At 38.7% G+C, this 7,781-nt stretch overlaps 1 pseudogene; it reads right to left on the bottom strand.

The window, feature by feature from the left end:
* Nucleotides 1-235: 235 nt before the first annotated feature.
* Nucleotides 236-1,007, bottom strand: LOC116468086 (thiopurine S-methyltransferase-like; annotated as a pseudogene).
* Between the last annotated feature and the right edge of the window lie 6,774 nt (nucleotides 1,008-7,781).

Here is a 7,781-nt window from a genome sequence, read left to right on the forward strand (position 1 = left end):
TTTCACGTCATAATCTCCTCTCCAAAGGAGCTACTTGAAAAGTTTAGTTACATCTTTTTCTCCTAAAAGTTTTTTAGAAAAAGTAAACGGCTTTACTAAAAAGCCATTTTTAGTATAGATCTATCATATGATCTATAAACAATTTAAAAAATTCATCCATTACACTTTCAGGCTTTAGCATATTTTTCAATTCCTCAAAAACTCGTCAATGTGATTTTTTTTTCCTATGTCTCATTTACTTTTCTGTAAGTAGATATAACTTTTCAAAAAGATAGTCAATTCCCCAACTTTTAAGTCATTCTTCAAAAGCATCAACCTTCTCAAGACAATGTATATTGCATATTTTACCAAACAACCTTTCAATTTCAGCATGTGGAACGTAAAATGGTGGACCTGGATGTTTAGTTGGATCATAAGAAAGAACACACAAGAGATATTGAAACTTCTTTCCCAGGAGGGATAACATTATATCTGCATAGCATTTGCGATCACCTGGATTAATGGCAACTAATGCTCCTCTATCCTAAATCATGTCAAATTTGCCAATATTTGTCCTGGGAAGATAAAAAATACTGCAACAGTACAATGAAATGTTCCCCAAAGAACTCTTAACTACTTTAGTTCCAGGAATTTTGGTGATTGGTTCTTCTGAGTAGGAAAGATTCTGCTCTGTAAAAAATTCTCGTATCCCAAGTTCACTGATTTCCACACCAACTACACTGTGTCTCCGGTCTGCAAACCATTTCATCTCAACCACTTTTCCGCAAAGAGGAAAAAATACCCTCAGTCGACTCTCGCCTTTAAGAAAAGTATCTAAATTCTTCTTTAATAGTTGATGTCCTTGTTCCTGATGAAAAGCAGTGTTGCCATTCACCTACTTGTCTTGCCATTCTTCCAGAGTTAGTACTTGGTTTTTCTGTACCTCAGTATCGGAGTACTCTTCAATGTCAAGTGAAGTTCTTGTACCATCCATAGTTTCATAGACACCTTTTTCTCACAAGCATATGTCTTCCGTGCCTTGCTTACAGCGGGTTGCCGGCCATTGCCTCCACCACCAGTGTCGTCCCAAGCAAATTGTTTTTAAGGGCATTAATGGGACTAAAGATGCTATCAAGTGGAGGTCCTCAGGGATCTGATTTAATAAATTTATGAAGTTCTTTGTAGCATTTCATCACAATGGCCAATGCTGATTTATATATGGATGTCCTTGATGGGGGTGAGCACAGAGCAGATTCACAAACAGGCTTAGACAGCTCCAGACCTATCTGTGGGATTTCCCTCATTCAGGAAACCAAGATTCTACAACGGTTTCTTTTTTGCCATGTTCTTGTACACTTGGGAGTGCCGTGCATCCCTTCTGACCTGTTTCTCATCTGCAGTGTAAGGGGACCAAGGGAAAGGATCTCTAGAGACCTTTCCAGTTTGAGCAGTCCATGATCTTATGATTCTTTTTATTCATTCAGCAAATCCTGAAAACTATGGTTTATTCTGGGTCATAGCTTCTAGCTTTGGGGAAGTCTATAATCACATAAGCACATTATCTTAGAGACAGTCCTCTGAGAAGTATGATGTGCATTTCAAGGAATGCACTGGAAGAAGCCAGTCTTTGGTCAAAGGTTTGCTTTGGGGGTCAGGCCATGGCTGGCCACCTCAGTCAGATTTAATGCCCCAAATGGACCTGCCTTAGACAACTTCTTTTTCAGCAAATGGCATTGTATGGAGAAGAGCGGAAATGGAAGATGCTCATGAGAACTTGAAAGAGATGCCATGAAAAAGCTGAACACACGGAGAAGAAGAAAGGCTGAGACGGAAAGATGGGCTCTGGTTACTTCTTCTCTACCCCCTAGGAGCCTTCATTCTGGCTGTATAACAATCACACTATTTTTAAATTTGTTCTCTCAACAGATCCACTGTCTGAGAGGAAATCTACAGCCCCATGTCCACTGGAGCATCGCATGTACATGATTCAATTAACCTTTAAGGTGGCTCGGGAAGTTTGTGCAATAGGAGAGCCATGCCTTAATTGGCAGCCTGACACAGACAATAAAGTTTGATCAGATGAAGAGGGCATCGGAGACATCATTAGCATCCTCTACTGAAGACTACATGGGGTGTAAAAGTTGTTTAATTTCTGCTGGAGAAGTAAGGGAAGAGGAAACCTGGTTCACATTTCCTGCATGTTTTTAGTAAAGATCACATTTCCCTACTATAAACATCAAGCAGGCCCAGTATTTTGGTGTGTGTACAGCTTCCAACCTAGCTTTTACTGCTCTGCAATCCACCAAATGATCATTTCTCTGTTATTAAAACTTTGCATTTCACAAGAGCTGTTTTGGAAAAACAAACATAAATAGAGGCAGATGGGGTGATTCCTTCTCAAGAGTTTCAAATGGAAGAAATGGATGGGGCAGAGGGGAAGTGAGACAGTGTGCTAGAGAAAGCCTGGTGGAGGGTGGCTCTCTGTGTGTGTGTGTCTGTGTGTGTGTTTTAACTTTCACAAGAGTAGCAGTTGGGGAGAGGGACTCTGGAAACCATGGAAATGAGTACAAGGTCAATGTCTGGATACTCTCTTATTATTCAGAAGAGTTATAAATCTTAGCCCTTCCAGGAAGTCTGGCCCAAATGAGAAGGGAAGAGAAGGGAAACTAACATTTACAGAATGCCTTTTGTGTGCTAGGCACAGCCCAGATGGTCTCCCTGCTTCTCTCAAGCAGCCCTAGGAATGAAGTTTTATTATGCTGCTTTTCTAGATGAGGAAATTGAGACAGAAAGTTTGCAAAAGTTGTTGAGAGGGCCAGCCAGCAGGTAACAGGGCATGAATTCCATTTCAACTCTGCCTTTCTCCCCTACCCAATTAGAAGGAAAAGTAACAGACTTCTTCAAATAGAATCTGACAAAAAAGCTTCTCTCTACTAAGTGGATCATCTTCCCATTTTCCTGCAACAGATAAAAAATGCCTACAAACTGAATTTATTTACTAACTAATGTGCATTTAAAAGAGCTTTGAAATGTGCAATACTAAAAATGAGCAATAAATTTTCACTTATACAAAGACACTTAAAATTAAATAGAGCTAGACCAATGTAGGTATGATTATCACTGCTTTGTTGTAAATTCTTTTGGAATCAACAAATTGTCATCAAACATAGAGCAAATGCTCACTCTGAACAAAATACTGAGGACAGTGGGGAAAAAAAAGAAGTAGAAAAAACCTCAGTGCTTTCGAGGAAAGGAGACAAGGAAAGAGAACCAAAGGTGGATACTACATGTACCATGTTTACACCATGCACACACACACATCCAAACATGCAATGTATACACTCACACACACATATACCACAGAATCACACATTACTCTAGGCACTAGGGGTATATGCTAAACCAGATAGACACAATATCTGCACTTATGGAGCTTACAGACTTGAAGGGAAGAGATCCTCTGAATAAGTAATTACAAGTTTGAAGACGAGGGAGAAGTCGGATCAGAAGGGGCTTATTGAAAGAGGAAGGACTTGGGAACACTTCAGAATCCTGGCTCTGTGTGTCCCTGGGCAACAACGCATTAGCTCCATTTAATCCTCTAACACCAGGATCGAATTTGATGCTCTCCAAGGCCCTCTCTTGCAGCTCCATTACACACTGTGACTGTGAATGTCATGGGACGCCACTGTCCCAGACAGAAGGTGGGATGAGGCAAACTTTATATGTAGAACACTTTCCCCTGAGGGCCACCGTCCTATATCCTTCCCCTGCTTCACCACCCAGCACACTTTGCCTGCTGGACCATGGTCCTGGCACTTTGGACACCTCCCCCAGAACTCCTCTGGCCTCATTGTCATCAGTGTGCCTTGGGTCACTTCTCCCCTTCAGTATCCCCCCCTACCCTGGGCCAGGCCTTTGGTGTCCCCCTGACACTTGTTGCCAACAGGGCAGAAGGCTGAAGGTACTCTCACCTAATCTTTGACCATTTCAGCTGCAGCCTCTGGAGATAGTGCATTAGTGTAAAATACCCATGCTTGATGGAAAAGGTGAGAATTTGAAGGCAGAAGGAGAAAGAACAGCATCCATGCAGGTGTCTGGGAATTTGGGGGAAGGGAGAGCATTGAAGGCTGGACTGGAAGGGAGGGGGACCTTTATCCCACTTTCATGTTAGGCCTCCCTCAGTGTCGAATAGACCCGGGGCAGGAATGGAAAGTTTGAGGGGCGATGTGATACTTAAGCACAGAAAGCTCCCACCCCACCCTTAGATGCATGTCTCTCCTAATTCCTTAATTTCCGGGTTTTATTCAGGCTGTTTCTCCCCTGATTGAAGATATAGGAATAGTCTGATGAAGCAGTAATTCAGCAGAAATAATGATGATGGTGATGATGGTGATAATAACAATGATAATAACTGAGGAAAGCATCATTTATAGAGCTTTTTATTTTCCATTTTTGTTTTCGTTCTGTCTCAGATGAGCATCAGCTAATTGATCTTTCTGGCATCTCTGTGGAGTAGGTAAGAATTAGAATTCCTTTTCAAGAAATACCCAGCTTATTAATAACCAAGGAGGGGGGTGATACACTGTTTAACTGACTGGCTTGTCCCATCCAAAGCTTCGAACACAGAAGCTCAGCTCTTTTTATGGAGCTCTCAACGATCAACCCATGAGCAAGCAAACAAACAAAAAACTCTTCCAGAATGTTGAGATTGCTCCCAGCTGTTACAACTTCATAGACATTGACATTGGCAGACTAGAATCTTACTAAAGGTTAGCTCTTATTAGCTTTGAGGCCTTGAATATGTCCCTTAGTCTTTTTGGCTTCAGTTTCTCCATCAGTGAAATGGGAATATGAATACTGTGTTGTGAGACTATTGTTTGAATCAATAACAAGTGTGCAGTTTTGAGTTTTTGACAAGCCCATAAAAAGAACAAAAATAGAACCCAAGGTCTAGAGGAGAATAACAGGTAAAGTACAAGATCCCCAGAAGCTTGGAAAATCTTCAGGGTCTGCCCTACCTAGGAGGCACCTTATTCCAGACTGCCTCACCTCTCCTCTACCCTCATCAAATCTCAGCTGGACAGTGCTCCTTTTCTCAAGAACCATCTTTTCTTTCAAATAACATGATTAACTAGTCATGGACTAAGCAATGAATGGCTATAAGCAATGTAAAATATGATATAGTTCTTCTAAGTAACCATTTATGTTTAAACACTGATTTTCGAAGCAGTCCAATTCTTAAAAACTTTTTATATTTCCATAACGTTAGACACTGTTCTATTTGCATGTGTTAATTTTAATTTTACTTATTCTTGCATTACATAAAGTAAAATGCATTCTTCTTGGTGTATAGTTCTGAGGTTTTACAAGTGCCTAGAGTTAGGTAACCACAACAAAGATACAAAACATGGCTATCACATCTCCAAAATTTTCCTTTGGCGTCAACTGCTTTCCCAACTCCAGGCCCTGGCAACCTCCAGTCTGTTTTTACAGCCTGGTTTTCTCCAGAATGTCATATGAGTGGAATTGTAGAATATGCAGCCTTTTGAGTCTATCTTCCCTCACTTGACAGAGTGCATTTGAGCTTTATTATGTTGATTCCTGTATTAATAATGTATTCCTCTTTACTGCTGAGTAGTATCCCATTGTATGGATGTTTCACAATTTGTTTATCCATTCATTACTTAAAGGCTTGCTTTTAGGTTTGGGTATTAATTATGAGCAAAGCCATTACAAACATTCACATACGTGTTTTTCTGTGAACCAATGTTCCTATTTCTGTTGGATAAATAACTGATTGTTGAGTTGTATGATAAGTGTATGGATAACTTTATTTTTTTAAGCTACCAAACTCTTTATCAGATGGGATATATCATTTTGCATTCTCATAAGCAATGGTTAAGAATTTCAGGAGTTCTACATCTTTGCAAGCACTTAGTATTGCAAGTTTTCTTTATTTTAGCATATAATGGGTATATAGCAGTATCACCTTGTAGAGTTGCCCTTTATCAAGTTAAGAAAGTTTTCTTCTTTTGTCAGATGCTTTTCCTACACCTATTGAGATGATCATGTTTTTTTCTTTCATTTATTAATGTGGTGAGTTACATTAATTGATTTTCAAATGTTGGCTTAGACTTGAATTCTGGGGATAAATACTACTTATTCATAATGTATTATTATTATCATTTTTCGAGACAGAGTCTCGCTCTGTAGCCCAGGCTGGAGTGCACTTGCTGCAACCTCCACCTCCCGGGTTCAAGTGATTTTCCTGCCTCAGCCTTCTGAGTTGCTGGGATTACAGGTGTGCATCACCACATCTGGCTAATTTTTGTATTTTTAGTAGAATTGGGGTTTCACTATGTTGGCCAGGCTGGTCTTGAACTCCTGAACTCAAGTGATCCACTTGATCCGCCTCAACCTCCCAAAGTGCTGGAATTACAGGCATGAGCCATTGTGCCCAGCCTTATTGCTGGACTTTGATTTGCCAAATTTTGTTTAGAATTTTGGTTCTTTGTAGGCATTGGTCTATAGTTTTCTTGTCTTGTAGTGTCTTTGTCTGGTTTTGATATTAGGGTAATGCTGGCCTCTTAGGAATAAAGCAGCCATAGACAATAAGTAAGTGAATGGGCATAGCTATATTCCAGTAAAACTTTGTTTATAAAAAGAGGTGATAGGTTGGAGCCCACAGGCTGTAGTTTGCCAACCACTGGCTGAGACTATTGATTTCAGACCCCTTTTTGTTTCTAAACATTTAATGATACACATTTTCCTCTGAGCACTGTCTAGCTGCACTTCACAAATTTTAAAATGTTGTATTTTCATTTCCTGTAGTTTAAAATAATTTCTAATTTTCCTTGACACTTCTGCTTTGACCCATGGGTTACTTTAAAGTGTGTTGTTTAATTTTAAATATTTGAGGATTTTCCAGATATTTTCCCATGACTAATTTCTGGTTTAATTCCACTATAGTCAAAGAACATACTTTGTAGGATTTCAATTCTTTTACATTTGTTAAAATTTATTTTACTATCCGAGGAACCATCTATATTGGAGAACATTTCATGTACACTTGAAAGGAATGTATATTCTGTTGTGTTTTTTTAATGAGCTGTTCTATTAATATCAACTAGGTCAAGTTGGTTAACAGAGTTCTTTAGTTCTTCCATATTGTTGATGACTTTCTATTTACTTGCTAGTAGATTACTGAAAGAAATATTAAAGCCTTCAAATGTACTTTTGAATTTGCTTATTTTTAATCTCTGTCAGTTTTTGCTTCATGTATTTTGAAGCTCTGCTGTTAGGTGTACATACATTTAGGATATACATTTTCTTGACAATGGCCCTTTTGTAATTATGTAATATTCCTCTTCATCCCTGGAAATTTTACTATTCTGAAGCCTTTTTTTGTGTGATTCAAATGTAGCCACTCTAACTTTCTTTTGATTAGTATTCATATAGTATAGATTTTCCCATACTTTTATTTTTAACCTATTTATATTTTTTTGTTTAAATTGCTTTGTTTTGGACAGCATTTAGTTGTGTCTTCATTTTTTATCCAATTTGATGATGTCTGTCTTTTAATTCATTTACGTTTAATTTAATTATTGAAGTGACTGACTTTAGGTCTACAGTTTAGTATTTGTTCTCTCTCTTTTTGCTTCTTTGTTCCTTCTGCTTTTTCTACCTCCTTTGAAGTGATTTGAATATCTTTGGCATTCCATTTTGGTTTATCTATTGTCTTTTAGACTGTATCTCTTTGCATTCTTTTTGTTTAGTGTTGTCTTGGGGGTTACAATATT

Source organism: Hylobates moloch, unplaced genomic scaffold, assembly GCF_009828535.3.
Source record: "Hylobates moloch isolate HMO894 unplaced genomic scaffold, HMol_V3 SCAFFOLD_5, whole genome shotgun sequence".
NCBI lineage: Eukaryota > Metazoa > Chordata > Mammalia > Primates > Hylobatidae > Hylobates > Hylobates moloch.